This window comes from Engystomops pustulosus, chromosome 2 (assembly GCF_040894005.1).
Source record: "Engystomops pustulosus chromosome 2, aEngPut4.maternal, whole genome shotgun sequence".
Lineage (NCBI taxonomy): Eukaryota > Metazoa > Chordata > Amphibia > Anura > Leptodactylidae > Engystomops > Engystomops pustulosus.
The window spans coordinates 209,395,343-209,415,659 of NC_092412.1; the positions used below are offsets into that span (position 1 = coordinate 209,395,343).

Below are 20,317 nucleotides of genomic sequence, written 5' to 3' on the forward strand. Positions count from 1 at the left end.
TAACTTTGATTTTGCTCACTTGTGTTTTGTAACTTAAGTAACATACTGATGGCTGGAGAATAACCTTATAAGGTTAAAAGTTTATGTAACTAACAGTTTGATGACCGATTACTTTTAAGAGGAGTCTTCCACCTTTAATCTGCTTGCGGTATGTTGTAGAAAACCGCTCTGTGATTTCCGTCCATTGACTATTTTCTATCTATGCAGTGGTGTATCCAGGATATGCCTAGGACCCGTGTTGATATTTTGTTCCATTTTTCAGCGCATTAGAAATACAAGCAGGGTGGGGTGGACCCCTAGGCAGACTAGACTCAGTTAACTCGCCTCTCAGCCCTGACTTTATGAAAAAAAGGGCTGAACTTCATGAAATACTCTGTATACATTGCACTTAAACCTGCCATCTTATGTACAACTTAAAATACAGTGAGATCTTTCCTATATATAATGCACTGTAGAAAGTAAAGGATAGGCCATACAACCCAAAAAGAGGTCGAAATGCATCCTTTCTGCCTGTGTCTAGTGAATTGGGTACATATTCAGCTATTTTTAATAATGGGTGTCGTGGTAGCTCTAGCATATACCATACTGCTAAACTCTATGAGAGTGCTGGAGATAGCCAAGAGTTGTACATGGCTATCTCCAGGCCTCACATAGTCAGTGAATGGAGTGGAAGCCTGGCCGGCTGCTCCACCCATTATTGAGAATAGGATGCCCTCACCAGTCATCATGTTATCCTGTATTCTGTGGTTAGGATATACCTTTACATTATAAACTTTGGGACAAGCCCTTTAAGATACCTTATACACTTTTATATATGTGCACATGTGATACTGAATCATGCAAGTTGCAAATATTGTAATATTACATATGCATTACAGCTGAATGAACCACAGGACAAAGAAGCTCTTATCCACGTATTTAATATTGATCTGCGTAAGCCTATATGAGCGCACAATGGTTTTGTGCACATCCTTAATCTTTTTTAATACCCATTATACCTTATGTTTTTTGTCTATTGGGTGTATTCAGCACTGCGTAATAAGATCAACAGAAGTGAGCCCTGAAGAAGATGATTAATAAAAGAGACAGGCTTAGTTGGAGAGACTAGAATAGAGATTTTGGAAGACTCCCACGATTGGTGTCATCACTAGCTACTGTAATGCAGAACAATGAGTGTCTATAATAGGTGTTTTGTTCTTGAAAGAGAGAATCTGGACTGTTCAGGGTCACACAGGACACACACCGCTAGCACAGAATAAGACACTGCTCTCCTCTAGTAGACGTTTGTCTGCTTAAAAAAGAGAGCGAATGAAAGGTTTTTAATATCCCTCTTCTAAGAACATCTCAATTACAGTTATAAAGCATAATGAAGGGCTAAAGTAACCAAGTTATTAACCTATCCAATAGACATTTCCGTGTGGTCACTGGTTTCACTAAATCTTTTATTTTTAACTGTATACAGAGATGGAAAAAGCATGAATATGTAATTACTGAATGAAAGGACAAAGGAGAATAAAATAGCCTTTGTTATGCCAGTTTCCCAGGAGATATAATTTCAACAGATCAATTGCTGTAGACTAATCAGCTTGTGACTAATTTGTGGTTATGTTCGCAGCAAAGTGGTTCAGATAAACAAAACAAACTAACCTACACTTAAAAATCGGCAATACATGGGAATTCACACTTAATCAATGCTTAATGTAACCAATGTGGTTACAAAATACTGCTACAACAATCATGCCAGTGGAATTCTGTCAAAGCTCTGGAGTGGTCTTATAACGTCCTACAAAACCTAACATCTTCTGATATTATCATGGGACACGAATGTTGACTCCCAAAATGAAGATGTAAAGTTACAAAGAGCAAAGAAGGATTTCATGTGTTTGACAGATTTCCTATTTAAACATAAATAATCTTTTGAAGTTAATTACAGTACTTTTTTTTACTGTAGAAATTAAAAGTGACGGTCATAATTTTGTAACATACTTGATTAAGTAAAACAGCTGTGTGACTTTTTTCTGCTCTTCTTTCTCCTGCATTGAGCAGTGGATCTGAAGGCCAATACTCAACATAGAGATAAGGACAGGAGGCTAAAGATGAATCTTTTTTTTCCAGGGAATATTTCTCTTGGTGATTAGCGAATAGACTATAAGACATTGGCTGCCTGTAAAGAACTAAGTCATTAGACATCACATTATCAAGTTCCTTTATTTCTTCAGAGTAAGGTACAGAAATATTGTGTGAACATTTTTCTTATATTCTTAATTAACAAATTAAGAATAGATAGAGATGTGTATGGAGGTTGCACGAGCTCTAATCTCCTTGTATTTGATTAAACAGCTCTGAGAAGGGAGGATTAACACCTTCACTTTCAGCTTGAAAATATTTGGAAATAAGGAGAGATTTGTCTTCAATCTGGTAGACAGATGTGCCATAGCAATATAGATGTAACATTGTAACTAAGGGGCACTTTGCAGTCGTTTACAAATGCTCACATCACTCTCCCCACACAATATGAAAAGTCATCTGAAATTATTCTTTAAAAGAACTTAAAGGAACTTATAATAGTGTATAACTTATATAAAAGTATATAACAAAGTTTACCACTATCATCTACACTATTAATGAAATTTTGTTAAAAGATTAGTTACGATTTTAGTTCCACCAAGCTTTTGTGTCTTTACTATATGGTTTAGTACAATTACGTTAGAAGTTAGAAGGCTGCTGTCATTAATAGAAGGAAATAGCATTGATTTGGTGATTCCTTTAGTTAATTTGGCAATAACTACTCAGGCATCGAAAATATGAGTCATTAGAATTCTCATTGTGTTTGGATCACTATAATGTTCAAAATACTCTCATGGGTATAGGTATTGCAGCAAGGACACTTCTTGTACATGATAACCAGGCCAACAAGTCTTATTATTATTGTGAAGCTTAGTCATGAAACAAACAGGATATTTTTATACACAATAACATGAGGTACAGGATGGGCAGCATGAAACTCATAGTGGAGTTTTATCACTATACACATGAGTAAGGAACCACTGGCACGCTCTAGACATACATGCTGTTTTATACAAGCACGCCAACAATTAGTTCTTGACCAAATGACCTTACGTTCCCGAGTACAATACAGCCAAATGAGGCTAAAGTACAAGAACACGGGAAACAAGGGAACAAGAAAATGTGTTTAACTTTACACGGGAAGGAGACATCTGACAGGAAAGAAGGCAGCACTGTGAATGAAATGGTCACCGAATTTTCTGGTATTAATTTTTTTTCCACAAAGCTTTATTGCCAAGGTTGAACAGAACATCACCTATTGTAAACCAGCTTCATGTTGGCTCTGTAAGAGGTTAGCCCTATGCCAGTGATGGCTAAGCTATGAAACGAGTATCGGAGGTGATCTGCTGGTGGCACACAAGATGACCACATCTCCTGCTGAGAGCGAGACACAGTGCCCTCTACTAACAGAAATAAGATAGCTCCTGTTAGTGACACATTCTAAACAGGAGAGTTGCTTTATCTCTGGATGCGGATGATGTCTGCTTGCTGCTCTGGTTTCACTACCTGACAGTGTCAGCATCCGAAACCATTGTAAATGGTGGCAATCTTAACTCCGTTAGCAAATGCAGTTAGTTAGGCAAACTTGCACACATAGAGCTCGGTACACTACAACTGTTACCCACAGTGGCCCTTTTAGCGGAAGACGGCTGGACCAAGGTCCATTCTAGTGACTACAGGTGGGATAGGAGAGTCATTTCAGACATGTCTGCTTCTTATATCTTGGCCATTATCTTAAAGCAGCTACGAAAACCTCACCCTGCTTCCAGTGAATCTACCACATTTACTGCTCAGCAGTACTTTAGTAAAATAACTTTTTGTTATTACAGCTACAAATACCACAAAATTAGAGATCTTACTAAAAGTGACACACTACCTGAGCTATGCCCGGTTTTCAACATGTTTTGACATACCAAGCTCAAAGGGTAAGCCATCACTACCCTACGCAATGAGATATAGCGACAAGCAGCCACCTGTCATAGCAAAATAGTTCACAGTCCCACATTGTAGCTGTCTCATTGAAATTAATGAGAAGCCCATTTCTATTCTTCAGATTTTAAAGAAGACCTGTCACCCTTAAAAAGACCCTACCATAATCCTCTCCCCAGCCCCTTTCTATATATGCCAATTTTTTTAAAAATTTATGTTGGGAAAGTTGGTTGTAACAGGTCCGATCTCTTACTAAATAAGATCTGACGGCGCCAGCCGGGCCGAACTGACAGCGACTACAGCCGCCCCGTGCTTATTGATAGCGCCAGCCGAATATATATAACACTGTCAATAAGCGCGGCCGCATCGCTACTCTAAGCTATGCTTCTGGCTACTCTTACAGGTCACCGCTGACAGGGGTGTGGTGGGGGAGAGTTGGCCGGCCCTCTCCTGAGTAAAGTCGACTTCCAGTGCAGGGGATACGAGGATCCGACCTCTTATTTGGTAAGAGGTCAAATCTGTTACAACCAACTTTCCCAACATAAATTTTAAAAAAATTGGCATATATAGAAAGGGGCTGGGGAGAGGATTATAGTTGGCATATTTGGTGGGGTCTTTTTGGTGGTGACTGGTCATCTTTAAGTTGGACAACCTGCAACAAACACAATGTGAACAGTACCAAATGGGTTTAAAAGTTAGGTTCACAAGCTTCATATCCTGAATGCCACATAGAGAGTCTAAAAGACAGTTCTATTTGAAGGAAGGAGTTAAAAATCAAAGTGAAACAGCAACGATTTAGCCAACATTGATTTTGCATGAGCAAAAATCTGAATGTCAAACAATGGAATGAAAAGTACAGGAAATTCGATTACATTATTTAACATGAAATCAGTGAAGCTGATTATCTGAAACTTCTGTGCCTCATATAGGCTAGTATTATGAAAACTAAAATTCCCCACTGCACTGATAAGGTTCACATTATTTCATAAAAAAATTGTGTACACAATGACTCAGCCTTTAGCAGGTATGACCTTATAGATTCTAACAGTCCACGCAAGTTATAGAAAAATAATTAAATCCCAATCTATAAAAAAAATTGTACTAAATGAATTATTTTTTATTGTTTTACATAAAATAAAATAAGGAAAAATACGGTTTATGTATTTAGTAACATAAGTAAGAATCTTTGAAAAATGCTGCATCTTTTTTGGAACGACCCTGTGGAAGCCCAGCATCCCTGCTCTTTACTAAGAGCTTACAAAAGGTCTGGTTGAAAAATAGCACCCATAACATAGTCGTTTAATGTATCAGTTCCCAGATCAAGATGAGGTGGCTGGGATCTTGAAAAGATGGACATGTCAGACATTATCAATGAGCAAAAGCTATATTTTGGAATTTGGCTGCTATGGCTTTAGAGAACCTGCCATGCAAATTAAGCCACCCAAAATAAATACTACATTAAAACTTATGATTAAAAAGCATTGTTGTAATCCCTAAATGTTCCCTTTCAATGGCTGCAATGTTAAAAAATCAGTTTGTAAACTTATATGCAACTCGCCTGATGTGAGTCCAATGATAGTGATTGTGTCATGTATGTGCAGTGTTCACTGCACTACCCAGCCTCCCTCTTCCTGATTGACAGGTCTCACTGCTCACTGCTGCCTTATGGAACTAGTACTTAGGGATTGTCTGCCAATATTCAACTACTGACATATTTAGCTCCCTTTACTTTTACCTTCAGAGGCAGTGGGAAGTTGCACACAATCCCTTGCTGGAACATTGAGAGACACTGGAAGGGGCTGCGACATCATAAACCACTTTCTCAGAAACTGGCTAGAGAAGAGAAATAAACTTCATGCTGACTTCAGGAATTATCTTCAGGGAGTCACATGTCTCTCATTCATGAGGGGGCTGGGTTAGCAGTATCAGTGAGGAGGCAAGGTATACAGACTGTATACTGTAGAGGAGGTTAATAAAATACTTTTTAAAAAAGAATGCTGGCTCTAATACCATTGATAGAGGCACCAGTGGAACATGGGGACATCTAGAAAGTACATTTTGGTGCACTAGGCTCCTCATTAGCATACAGATTAAATTGGGAATTTCTAAGAAACTGCAAGATGGACAGAAATAATAGAGGAATTTTTGAAATCACAAAATATTTTTTTACAACATGCTGCTAACAGATTATAAAGCTTGATGGAAGTGGTAGACTACCTTTAAGTAGTAAATTTGCATCATGTGTGTACACAGTTTGTAGAAGTGAAGTAAAAATGGTAACACCCAATTGCACAACTAAGAAAAGGGAACTTACCATCACATACATGAATAAAGTTCTCTAACTTTATCTCAAGAACCAAGTGCAACTCAAGTGACCGGTCATTCAAAGGTTTGTTCCTGGGAAATATTAACTATGTCCTGAGAAATGTCAGGAAATCCTTGTGCTAGAAAGGAAAGTGAGCAATGTCACTTAACAGAGTGACCCCATTGTGTTGCATAATTTTATAATGAGGTTATTTTGGTGGCTAATTAGTCATATTCCATATAAATGAAAGGGCTTATCTATAGGACAAAGAGCATTTGGTTTGGTGTGTATCTATCAGGCCCATTGAAGTTACTGAAGTACCAGTCATATACAGTATGTGCACTGGTGGTTAATAAAGGGAAACATTCACATGGGCTTTGGGGATCCAAGTAGTCTCACAATAAAGAGAGAGATATATTCTTCATCTGTGAGACAACCACTTTAACTTGTTATGTGTATTTAATAAAAGTGAAGTATTAACTAGATAAGCACTAGAGATGCCTTTACTAGTAACGACTTCAAGTACAACCTCAAGGACTCCAGTTGCTGGGTCAATATTTACCCACAAACTTTCTTTTGGTTCTCCAGCGTCTGTAGTCAACAGTCAAGACTTCACTGGAGCAGTAAATCATGGATTAAGAAAATTTCTTGTTTTTGCTAAAGGGAGTTTCTTTAAATGGATATTGAAATAATAAATATAGCTCTATATGTATAATGTATAGTTACAAGGCCTAGTACCCACTTTTACGGTAGCTGTCCTGTTCTCTAGTTTTGCAGACCCCTGTTGTATAGACTATAGCCACCAAAGTCTACCAGGACAGCCATAATGAAATGAAAGTCAGTGGGCAAGATTTATTATTCCTTGTAAATATCCCCATCTCTGGAATTCCCCAGCCTGTCCTATTTGCTATAGTCCATGCCATAAAAAAGCGGAAGACCATAGCCGAAATCTCCATTAGGTAAGGCCTGGTCTAAACAGGTTCAACTCTTTGGAGATTGACTCTGGGTCTACTAAATGGGGGGGATTAAAACTGGCATTTTAAAAAAAATTACCGTAATTCCCACCATTGGCTCAAATGTATCTTGTCTTATTCACCAAAGTGAAAAGTTGCAATTCCTGGAACACAACATTTTTCCCTTTTATGGCATGTGAACCACTTTTAAAAGAATTTGTCCAGCCAAATTTACTGGTTATGGCTGCAATCTATAGCATACTGGACCTGGTGTAGATTTGAATTTTGCTGCACAAGTGCTGTGCCCAAATTACTAATCTTTCAAGTGTGTTTACTTTACCTTGTTCATGTATATTTCTTGTTTAAATGTTTCCATTTTTCTATCTCAAACCAATGTCACATGGACTAGAAATGTATAAATAAATGATTTTATGACAGGAGGCATAGACACTATGGGGCACTGCAATAAATTGGAATAATTTTTGCGCCTATGCCATGGTGTGGAGGGACGCGGCAGCCAACTGAGTGGGTGGCATGGGGCATTTCTACGCTGGCGTATGATAAGTTCCCCCCCTATAAATCAAAGAGAACACGTTGCAAGCTCTCATCTACCTCTTTTCTCCAATACTGAAGATTCCTTGGACTCACAAAGATAAAAGATTCTGAGGACATACTATTTAAATCTATATGTGATTGTTGATGCTGTTATTATTGTGTGCAACAGGTCAGGACATATGATGAGTACATTGTAATAATTGAGAATGAATACAAAGTAAAAAGTTAAAAAATGATTATTAAAATATTGCTTCCATTTCCCAAATGGAAATAAGACTCGCTGTTACCAATTACTGTGCACTGAATCATCTTAAACTCCACTTTGACTCCAATGTGAGAATTTACAGACAGCCAATAAGTAAAACCTGCCAATATGGCACAACCCAGAGTCTCCCGGCCACTGGCAGTGAACCAAGGCAAGCTTCATAGTTTATATAACATATTCTGCCTGAAAATAGAATATTTCAAAAACATGTCTTATCTAATCAGTATACAAGAATAAGTGATCGAATCTTGGCTGCATAAGTAACGCAAATACTTCTTAAGCAGAGTACATATACACCGTGCAGCGGAGAACACTAAATTGTAATAATCAAGGTAGGAATCTGTTCCCAGCCTCTGTGCCTTCCACATTTATTTCTCATAACAAGAAAGTTTACTTTTAGGAATTTACTAAACATTATAAATTTTAGGTGGAGACATAGATAAAGTCACTGCAGCAACTGTTAAAAAAACGCCAACAGGTCTCTACTTCCTGTAGGAAAAGTCCCATATATGTAAAATGTGATAGCTATTATCTACAAGCCCCTTAAGTAGGTCCCCTACTTAAGAACACCCGACTTACAGACAATGGACAGTTACAAACGGACCTCAGGATTCTTATGACAATCCAACATTTTTAAAATCCAATTGTTACAGAGACCCAAAAAATTTTGGCTGGGGTTTCAATGATTAAATATATAGTTCCAACTTACATACAAATTCAAATTAAGAACAAACCTACAGAACCTATCTCATACGTAACCCGGGGACTGCCTGTACTGGGACCCACACTGAATTTATAACAAAATTTTTATTTAGTGGCAGTTTAATGTACTGTTAACATGAATCCATCACTAAATAATAATTTTGTTTTGAAGAATTATCACAATTCCTTAGTTGATTCAGCTGGCAGCATCACAAATCCATCCCAGCCTTGTCATGGCTGCACCATGTACTTGTACCCTGAATGATGACTTTCAGCTAAAATCAGCAACAAGGCGGCAACTTTTGTAGGTGTATAAACAGTGTGATAAAATAAAGTCAGATACCTTTGCTCCTGTTATGTGCCCAGATCACATTTATATGCCGCAAACAAATCAGCAAACATCAGAGAAACCTTGAATTTCACTCATTGCACACTTTTACATCATTGGAGCATTGTGAGGTTTACTTCCATTAATTTCTTGTAACCAGTTAGATCCAGCCATATATTGTGCAAACGTGTGAAAACATCAACCGATTTAACCCCTTAAGGACGGAGGGTTTTTCGGCTAATTTCTCGCTCTCCAACTTCAAAAATCCATAACTTTTTCATTTTTACGTGTACAGACCTGTGTGAGGGCTTATTTTGTGCGTAACAAATTTTACTTTCCCGTAATGTTATTTATTTTAACATGCCGTGTACTGCGAAGCTGAAAAAAAATTCCAAATGTGGAAAAATTGAAAAAAACCGCACGTGCGTCACGTTCTTGTGGGCTCAGTTTTTACGACTTTCACTCTTCGCTCCAAATAACATGCCTACTTTATTCTTTGGTTCGGTGCGATCGCGGTGATACCAAATTTATATAGGTTTTATTGTGTTTTAATACATTTTCAAAAATTAAACGAATGTGTACAAAAAAGAAAAAAAATTTTTTGCCATCTTCTGATGCTAATAACTTTTTCATACTTTGGCGCACGGAAATGTGTGGGGTCATTTTTTGCGAAATGAGGCGACGTTTTCATTGCTACCATTTTGAGGTCTGTGCGACATTTTGATCATTTTTTATTTCATTTTTTATGTTATGTAAAAAGGTGTAAAAGTCGCATTTCGGACATTTGGGCGCCATTTCCCGCCTCGGAGGTCACCGCCGGCCGTAACCGTTTTTATATTTTGATAGATCGGGCATTTTGGGACGCGGCGATACCTAATATGTCTGTGATTTTTACTGTTTGTTATGTTTTATATCCGTTCTAGGGAAAGGGGGGTGATTTGAACTTTTAATATTTTATTAATTTTTTTTATTTTTTAAACGTTTTTTTTTCTTTTTTTTTTCTTTTTTTTTTCACTATTTTTTAGACCATCTAGGGTACATTAACCCTAGATGATCAGATCGTTCCTACCATATACTGCAATACTACAGTATTGCAATATATGGCGTTTTTGCAGGTCTTACATTACAATGAGCCACTGGCTCATTGTAACGAACCTGCATAAACCATGTAGCCTCGTGTCAAGAGAAGACCCGAGGCTACCATGGTAACCGATCGCCGCCCCCCGATGACGTTCGGGGGCGTGGCGATCGAAAAAAAGATGGCGGCGCCCGCGCGCCGCCGTCTTTTAAACGCCGCCCGCGACTTTGCGGGCGGCGTTTAGAGGGTTAATAGCCGCGATCGGTGCAAGCACCGACCGCGGTTATTAGCGGTGGGGGTTTTGTGCAAAATGCAAAAACCCCCACCTCTGTATGAAGAGGACTCAGCCTGTGAGCCCTCTTCATACATCCCTTATACCTCTGCGCCGTAGAGCTACGGCGCAGAGCGTTAAGGGGTTAAACCTCCCCCTCCCCCCCCACACACAGAGTTTTTCCCTCACAAATCTCCTCTGGGAGATTCCCCAGATCAGCTCTTTAAAGGGAACCTGACACCAGGGACCTCATTTTCACTACAGACAGATTGTAAAAGCCCATGACACCTGCAATGCAAAAATGCCTCTCACACCTCAAATCTTAGCCCCCAACTTTGTTCTCCATACCGCTCCTCCCTCCTGCTCCTTCACAGCCTGGTGAGCTGACATCAGTGGGAGAGAGGGGAACACAAAAGTGGGGACTAAGATCTGAGGAGTGAGTAACACAGACAAGTCACATGTTGTTTTTTTTAAATGCATCCAAACCAAGGCCCAACTCCAATGACTACCCCAGGATTTTGTCAGGGTGCAAGGTAAGTTATAACACACAATTATATTGTCATGCAAATGCAAACTCTTGGTTTTAGTTCCCCATAAAAAGAGTTTTCACAAGTAAAACTGTTACATGAGTCCTATGGGTACAGTATATAAACATACCTCCCAACATTTGGGAAAAGGAAAGAGGGACAAAATGGCGGCACGCGTAGCGTGCCGCGGCGAACCCCCTAAGCCACACCCCCAATCACTCCCTGGCCACGCCCCAAATTTTAGCCATATTAAAAATAATAAAAATCATAATTTAAAAAAAAAAAAATATATTATCCTCATTGGGATTTGAACCCAGAACCTGCAGTGTCCATGTACAATAATAACACAGCGCCTCAACCCACTGAGCTATAACCTCTGTGATTAACAAGTGGAGAATTTTGGTAACTAAGAACTATATACTGCCTTGGTATATAGGGAGGGATCTTCTCAGATTATTGTAATTATTGAGACTATTATTATTATTATTATTATTATTATTGAGATGATTATTATTACTTTTACCATTATTAATAATCATCTCCATAATAATAAAATTTATAATAATAATAATAATAATAGTCTCAATAATTACAATAATAATCTCTGAGAAGATCCCTCTCAATATATCAGTGCATTAGTCTGTGTCACAGTGTAAATGGCAGATAACATGTCTTACTTACCAGAAATCCTCAGCTCTGTATCACTGGGCTTATAGCTCAGTTAGTTAGGCTCCTGTCTATGGTGCAGAGGGTCCCAGGTTCGAATCTCAGCCTGGCCAAAACTTTATTTAATTTAATTATATAAAGAGCTTGTGTCTGGGGAAGACCTGGAGACCATATATGGACAGATAGAGATCTGAGCTGATGACGTGGTCCCTGCTCTCTCCACTAAGCCGACACTTCTCTGAAAAGGATTCCCTGCCCGATGTCTGCTCTGGGGAACCCTAGGAGATGCAGTGACCATATATGGACAGATCTGAAGCTGATGACGTGGTCCCTGCTCTGCGCTAAGCCCGACACTTCTCTGAAAAGGATTCCCTCCCGATGTCTGCTCTGGGGAACCCTAGGAGATGCAGTGACCATATATGGACAGATCTGAAGCTTATGACGTGGTCCCTGCTCTGCGCTAAGCCCGACACTTCTCTGAAAAGGATTCCCTCCCGATGTCTGTAGAAGCCATTCTGTACTGTGAGTTCAGACTTTCAAAGTATTTACTATGCGGACACAGCGCCGGGACACAGCGGGACCTGGGGGGAGAATCCGTGACAATATCATAGCTGCCCGTGACGCGGGGCAGAGGTACGAAAAACGGGAAAGTCCCGTCAAAATCGGGACGGTTGGGAGCTATGTATAAATGAGATAGGCCTAAACCACAGTATGAAGAGAGCCTTACTTATATTCTCTTTCACATAAGTAAAATATCTGAAACTGCCCAGTTCATATTATAAGATCAGGTACAGATGATTTCATAACTAGAGCAATAGGGAAATCTGAAACAGTTGGTAACAATTATGAGACATGAAAGAAAAGATATTACAAGTCTAGAAGAGATTTCCTAGCAGAAGTTGAAGTGTACCATCACTTAGCAGCCCGAGGCCTATTATGTTTGGATTTCCATGGAAACACCACAATTCACTCTCCAACATAAAAAGCTGGTTTCTGGTTTCCTTTAAAAAGTGTTCTGCGACACCAAATGAAACAATTATAAAGCCATGCATCAGGTAGTAGACATATGAGAATAGCATGTTGGGTGGTGGCCACAGAAACCTTGTGTGACTCATGGCTATGAAGAATTATTTTTGATGGAGAACATGGAAATACCATTGAGGTGAGTCACATGTTTAATGTATGTGCCTAAATCCACTTTATACATCACAAATTCTAGTATTATAAAAAAATAAACAAGAACATAATATCTTACTGCACAATTTTACATTTAGCACCTTTTTTTCTCGGTCATGAGACATTATTATTAAAGGGAACTCTTTGTTAGTTAGAGGAACAGACTGACAACAGCAGTCAAAATAAGACATCAATAAGGAGCGGCGTTTACCCAGTTACTGGTTGTTGTTCCTTTTTTTGCTTGCTTAGAAGCTTCCTGCACACAACAAGTGTGGCTTGTTGTGTGCGGGATGCAAACAATGGCTTGTTGGCCATTGTTTGCATCCCGTGTGTTGATGGCTGATGAGAATCACTCACACTTTGGGTAAGAACAGGAGCTGCTCTATTTTTTACAAGCTGTGTGTTCATGCCCGCGAGTCCCTGGAAATACATGGAAATACAATGACATAAAAGATATCACCCCTCAGGATGTCCCTCCAAACTGTGTTTGTGCATGAGCCCTTAAAGAATCTGTATCATGAATAAGACAGCTAAAACCATTAAAAAAGTCAAGCTAAGGTCTGCTGCAGCTGTGCATTTAAAAGTGAACCAGTTTTTTTTTACTTAGGACAGGTTCCTAAAGCCCATTAGATCAATATTCCAAAGGTGCTTTGGTCAAGTTTCAGATGTTAGTTTAGCTTACCTGGCTCCCTGCTAGAATCCACTGCTGAGTCCCAGGGGTTGGGTCATTTTAAAAAGGCCATCTTATCCTGGATCCATCCTCTCTTCTCACACACTTCAGGTAATCCCTCTCCCTCCCACAGGTGAGGAGGTACGCAAGTCACTATGGAGTTTGCGTACCGCTGGCGCCTCACTGTCTAGCTACCAGCTAGGCAGGGACATGCATGTGCAACACCCCTGCCGAAACAAAGGGTTAATAGGTGTTGCGATCCCTCTCTGTGTCAGGAGCTGTCTGGTTAGCCAGACCACCTCACTAGGAGGTCTCTAGCATGAGGAATTTGGTAAATTCTGTGCCTGGGAGGCTGTATTAATTGTATTATCCAACGATATGCTCTGGGAGGGGTTATAAAACCCCTTGTGGGTGGGAGCACAGGGTCTCAGTCAGTCCTGGAAGTCAGCCCAGGAACAGTGTCTGAAGGAAGCTGCCTGACACAGATGCAGAATAGAGCTTCACCACGAGGACTTTGTTTCTACACAACCAGCCCAGCCTGAAGGTACTTTACCAGGCTGTGTGCCCACCTTCTTTAGACCAGCTGAAGTTTTGCTGTTGTTGAGGCCATTGCCCATTTGCCAAATAAAGAACTGTAAGTTATATTTCACCAACGTGCCTCTGAGTTATCCGTGGATCCTGTCACAGGCACTCCAATCCTTCATCCCCAGGGATCACTATCTACATACCGGGGTTGCCCCAGGGAGAAACCTACTCTGTCAGCCTCTCCCTCCATTTTCTTGCACGCACCACCTGGTGGAGACTTGCCAGGCTGTGGACGAGGCCTCCACTCATGATACCAAGTCCCGTGATCATCGTGTGCGCAAGGCCGCATTAGCCAGCCATTCCAGTAGTCAGGACCCCTCCAGTCACCGAAAAAGTTCATGCCCCGGTGGGGGATGTTGCACATGCGCGATAAGAGATGGGACGCATCTTCATGTCTCCACGCGCCTGAGGGAGTGAGCTCATCATTCAAGCATAGAAATTGCTTGCTGTGGTGAGCTGACATCAGCCTTGGGTGGCAGCATGACAAGCCTGAGGGAGGGAGTGGGAGTGCCTAGGAGTAAGGAAGATAGATCCAGTAGCAGATGGTCGTTTTGAAATGCCCCAACCGTTGGGACTCATCAGTGTATTCTGGTAGGGATCCAGATAAATTAAACTGGAAAGTGAGTGAAAAGTAGTTGATAATTATTGTAATTGAAGTTATTGCACGTTCGGAATATTGATCCAATGGGCTGTGTGAACTTGTTCTTAGTGAAAAATTAGCATCCTGGTGACAGGTTCCCTTTATATAGTTCGGGTATGTATGTAGGGTGGCATTGTATTGCATACATTTGTTGCTTCTGCATCAGGAAATGGAATGGTTTTGTTTTTTTAAGCACAGAACAGAGGCAACGGAAAAAACTGTTTTCACCAATGGGAGTTTATATGCAGTATACATCAAGGTTCCAATCACACGTCCATATGAACAAACAGGAGCCATGAGGCTGCTCACCCCTCCTGTTTCCATAGGGAGCTGTTGCGGCCACGCAGCAAAGACAGGCAGCAATAGCACCTGCTCTATATTTTGGCCGCATGAATGGCTCAGATATGGTGCATAATGCATGTGTACAGCTAGCTGCCGATTTTGCGGCTAGCTCACAGTCGCCATACACAAACTAGTCAATGGAGCCTAAAACATTGCATGTCACTTTACTTTTTGGCTTGTCGAAAATGGCAGCCACTACCTCCCATTGATTTCAATTCGCTGACAGAGTGCCAGGTTCTATAAATTTCCTATTGGTATGTTTCAGGGTATCCTTAGGAAACCCACACAATGGGAGATCATACAACCTCCTTGCAGATATTATGCTTGCCTAGCTTCAAGGCAACAGTGCTAACCACTGCATACAGAACATTGAACAACACCTTCTACAAATAAGTTGTCTCGCACATGCTGATGAGTCCCCAAAAATCTGTCTGCCAGGACCGTTTCTGAGAACCACACCCCAGCGATCCGGAGAATGGGGATCCCGCTCTTACTGATAAGTGGAGAGGTAGGTCGAGAATGAGTACTGCCATTTCATTCAATAGTATGGGAGAGTCAAAAAATTACCAAGCACAGCAATCTTATCTCCAGCACTCCCTTATACAGCAAACAGGAACACAGGAGGTGTCTGAGAGTTGTGCTTCGCAATTTCTGACACTCCAATATGATTAAATCTAGTTCTCTTGAATGGCCGGTGCCTCACTGACCATCTTGTTACCCCCTATCCTGTGGATAAAGGATTATTTATGCTTCAGAGCGAACAAGTTCTTCCACACTAATCTTCTCCATTACCTGATCTAAAAGGCTATTCAGAATGAAGGCTGTAATTCTTCTTGGATTTTGTTACCTATGATTATTCTGATATTACGTAATTAGTGTAGATTATCGAAAAGGATCACAGGATGAGAGACACTAAGCAAAAGAATCTTACTAAAACCAAAACAATTAGTGCATTATGTGGAAGGTGAGCACCAATAACACCTTATACGGTATATAAAATATGCTGTTTCTGTATTTGCCCAAAATGTATACATGGAGTTACACGTTCCTCTCAGGGGTTTCAGACAGTGCAGCTTGGTGCTGTTAAAATCATATGTTATTGATGCAACTTGTGATAGTACAGGTAAAACAAGTTAAAGGTATTTTTCCATTCATGAACTGCGGCTGCAAGAGATGTAAAAAATAGAACATACTTACCTCTCTGAAGAGCCCTCCTTGGCGCCAGCCCTGGATCCTAGCCTCAGACTGGAAATGTTGATGTCCTGTTTATTCTGTATGTGATTGCTCACTTCATCCCCGGGCTCCTAGTGACTTTTTTAATGTAATGTAACTTTTTTTATTTGTCTATTTTGTTTAGACCAGGTTTGACCTGGTGGACGTTTCAGAAATAGTCTTCTCCAGTTTTCGGTGAGAGACTATAGTAAACACAGTGGGCCAGGTGTTAACATCCCCACCCACCTCCTGCCCGGACATACTCAAAGTGGTGTACAGGGTGAAAAAGATAAAATATAGGCAGAGATGGGGCTTGTTATATGCAATCTCCTCCAGTTTATTGCGTAGAAAAGTAGGCGATGTAAATCTCCACCATGTTTATTTTCCTGATGGACTATTATCGTACCTTCTGAGCATAACCTTATTATACCTTTGTTTAGGTGCTCTTTCATATTATTAGTAAAGACTGGGACTTATAAGCTAGATGAGGTGATTAAAATGGGTTTTGGGGAAGTCCCTGGAATACGTGCTGACCTTCTGTTACTTAACACTTCCACTCATGAAGGTCCAATCTCTGACCTCAAGTGTGACTACTGAGTCCAGATGTCATCACCAATGGTCTTTAGGAGTCAATGTGTTTGGTAACTGCTGGTTGCCGGGGATATTGCCAAGAGGGGCATAGTTTTTCATCTATTCCCCCCCCCCCCAAATGGTACTCCAAAGGTTTTCAGCAGAGAAAAGCACTTTAAGCTGGAGGTGCCCAGTGGGGCTGATTTTTACAACTGCTTGCATTTATATTAAGGGTTTTAGACAGAAGGGGTTCACTGGAAATAATCCATGCACTGAAAATTATGCAAATGCCCTAAAATTTTGCCACAGTTTAGTGCCATAAACAAAACCAACTAATAAATGGTGAAGAACATGACTAGACAGTCAAACTACGCCAGTTTTATCATCCAGCATCAGACACAATACATTTGACAATAGTCCTGGGGACGGAACTTCATACATGACAGTAATGTATGGTGTAAGGAGCGATCTATGGTGTAAGGAATTCCTGCTTTTTTTACTAAACAGCAGCGCCGACAGTGTAAACATGGTTACAGTCTCAGCGCTGCTGTTTAGTATGAAAGCAGGAACTCCTTACACCATAGATTGCTCCTTACAACATAAATCATGTAAGCAGTTCCGTGCCGTCCCCAAACGGAATTCTCAGCACGGTCCGTGGTTCATGGACCGACAACAGCAGTGTGCAACTGCCCGAGAACTGTCTTGTCTAACTCTGGCCCGTTTTACTTTGCAAACTCTTTTGATAAATCTCTCCCATGTAAGCCACTGGGGTTGCAACTCCAATCTTCAATGGTCTAAGTGAATGGAGTTATATTACAACAATTAAATTACAACTAGAATTAAAGTAGATCTCAAATTTCTTCCACCTTTCAGTTTCAGGTTCATTCTTCAGTTAAGGACTGTGAACCAAGCACACTGACATACTGGTGTGTGCCTCCTCTGGCAGGATCTGCTCTTCTTTTAGCTTCTTATTCCCTGGTTTAGTACAAAAAAGGCTTCTCAAAATTATGCAAATAAGCCTGAGGGCCCTTTGCACAATTTTTAAAGCCTTTTTTTTCAAAAAAAAAGAGGGCATAGGAAGCTAGAAGAATAGCAGTTCCTGCCAGAGGGGGCACACACCAGTATGTCAGTGTGCTTGGTTTACAATCCTTAATCCTGGTGGTAGATGTCCTTTAAATGCTGGACTGAGGGTTACATAGCGAGCACTCTAGGTATACGCTTAGCTTATACATTGACAAATAGTGACAGAGGCATAGTTGTTGCCTCCGTGTGTGTGGCCACTTTACCTGGAAAGCTCCATCTTTTCATCCTGCAGCCTCCGGCTGAGTGACATATGCGCTCAGCGTAGCCAATATATGTCTATATGCCCTGTGGAGCGGCTGGTACCAATGTACACTACTCCACCTGCATTCTGGAAGGGGGATCCCTGGGAGACGTATCCCACTGTATAGGCATATGTCTGTGCCATACGTTGTACAGTGTATGGCGAATGATGTGAACCAAGCCTTAGAAGCAGTAAATTTGAAGTCAAAACATGTACCTAAATTTCTCTTGAAAGTGAGAAGATCTATAAACTAAAGTCAGGGGTATCTTCTTAACAATCATTTAGGGTCATAGCCAACACCAATTAAAGCTTCACCTAGGTCTACGATACTATGAACTATCAGCAATCATCTCCATTCAATGAGTTAAGAGCCTCTCCACAGAGACTAAAATTCTTACACTGACGGATAAAATTTCCAGCTGATGAAACAGATTTTTATGGAAAGAATTATCCATGTGTCCCAGTCCAGTGTGATAGCTAGTATTCATATGGATACTGCTTGTGACTATGGAAAAATGCATTAACGGTACACGGCAAGCTTAAAGGAAGTGTTCAGGGTTAGAATAATACGCCTGCTTTTTATCACAAACAGTGGAACACCTGTTCATAGGTGTCAATTATAACAGAAAACAAAACCTGTAGCAGATCCAATGCCCAATTCATTGAGTTGTCCATCATTCTAAATAGAGAATAGTGCTACAGACTGTGCCTATTGTTCTTGTCAATACCAAAGAAAATTGTGCCGAAGGCTTCACAATTCAGTCAGTGAAATCTTGTCGTGCAAAATAATGTTATATATGAGGTTCATCAGGAAGAAAAACTGGATAAATTAAGAGTTGTATAGCTTGAAACACACCCCTTCCTTATGCTCTTAAATAGTATTGCCACATACATCTATTTATATATTTATTTATTTATTCACAACGAGATACATAAATACTACAAAACCTCTTTTATAGATGATCATTCAGTCTCTTAGTAATCGGACTTCTCAATGGAGATCCATGATCCATCATATATTATGTAAAGGATATTCTGTCTTATGAAAACTTCTCTGAAACTGCCCAAAGTGACAATCACTATGTGACATATTGGGTAATTTGAGTCACTCTAATCACATAGATTCCAGAATCTGATCCAAGTTTTGCAAATTTTGGTCACACATCATGGACTTTATTTTACTCTTGTATCACATGTTATTAGCTATTGGAGGAGACATATTATAAAAAATATTGATGAATTTTATTTAAAAAAAAACCGTGAAAATATTTTTTTCAGGATAACTGTGTGCAATCTATTCCTCCTTCTCCACTGCACCTGCATCCTACTGGAATCCCCTGGCAATAGCAGATAGGCAGAGCCTGGATGTGTCACACTTTCCCAATGTGTTCACATGAGAAGACGCCTATCATGTAGTAATATAGTCAGACTTGTACATAGTATACACATACACCATGGCAAAGGTAGCAGTCCTATGTAAAAGGGAGAAAACCACAAGCTGCTTGACCCCCTCAGCTCTGCCACATCTGCATTAGCCCATTTATATGTGATATAATAAATATAATATTACTAGAATAATACATGTAATGTACTAACCTGGTGGTGGTGTAGTAGTCCCAGGTCCTGCAGGTCAGACCATTCCTCAAGCCTCAGGCTGTCTGTACAATGTCTGACTACTTTCCTTCGCCGTGTGGAGATGTGTGAGTGTTGGGGCTGCTGTGAGGTGACATCACTGGGGTGTAAGCTGTGTACAATTGGACTTGTCCTGATTGTGAGCAGCTTTTCCAGCCAACTTTGAGCAAGTCCTCAGATAAGACTGTCCCTGGGTGACTCTGGTGAGTGCAGTGTGTCTCCAGCCTGCGTGCCTGCACACTGCTCCGGCACTCCAGCAGTGAGAGGAGGGGCAGGGTGTGTCTGTACTCCAGTCATTGTATCACAGCTGCCATAGGATGACACCACGGTGCTGGGACAGCAGAGGGCACCCTGCTCCCCTACCTACCTGCACAGACCCGCCACTGAGCTGAGGTAAATCACCACTCACTGATTTACCTCAGATAAATTCCCTCTGTCAGTGGTTTGCAGAGCAGGACTCTCTGGTGAAATAATACACAGCACTATCAGTCATTGAAGTGAAGCTCATGTGTCCAAAATG

The 20,317-nt window shown here is 40.5% G+C and overlaps 1 protein-coding gene across 4 annotated transcripts in view; it reads right to left on the reverse strand.

Moving 5' to 3' along the window:
* ADGRG2 (adhesion G protein-coupled receptor G2) overlaps positions 1-20,041 on the reverse strand; it is an 85,686-nt gene extending 65,645 nt beyond the window's left edge. For all 4 annotated transcript variants that reach the window (XM_072137952.1, XM_072137950.1, XM_072137951.1 and 1 more), the window contains exon 1: positions 19,762-20,041. The gene's annotated coding sequence lies outside the window, so the exon portion shown is untranslated. The remainder of the gene's footprint in view (positions 1-19,761) is intronic.
* Positions 20,042-20,317: the final 276 nt, after the last annotated feature.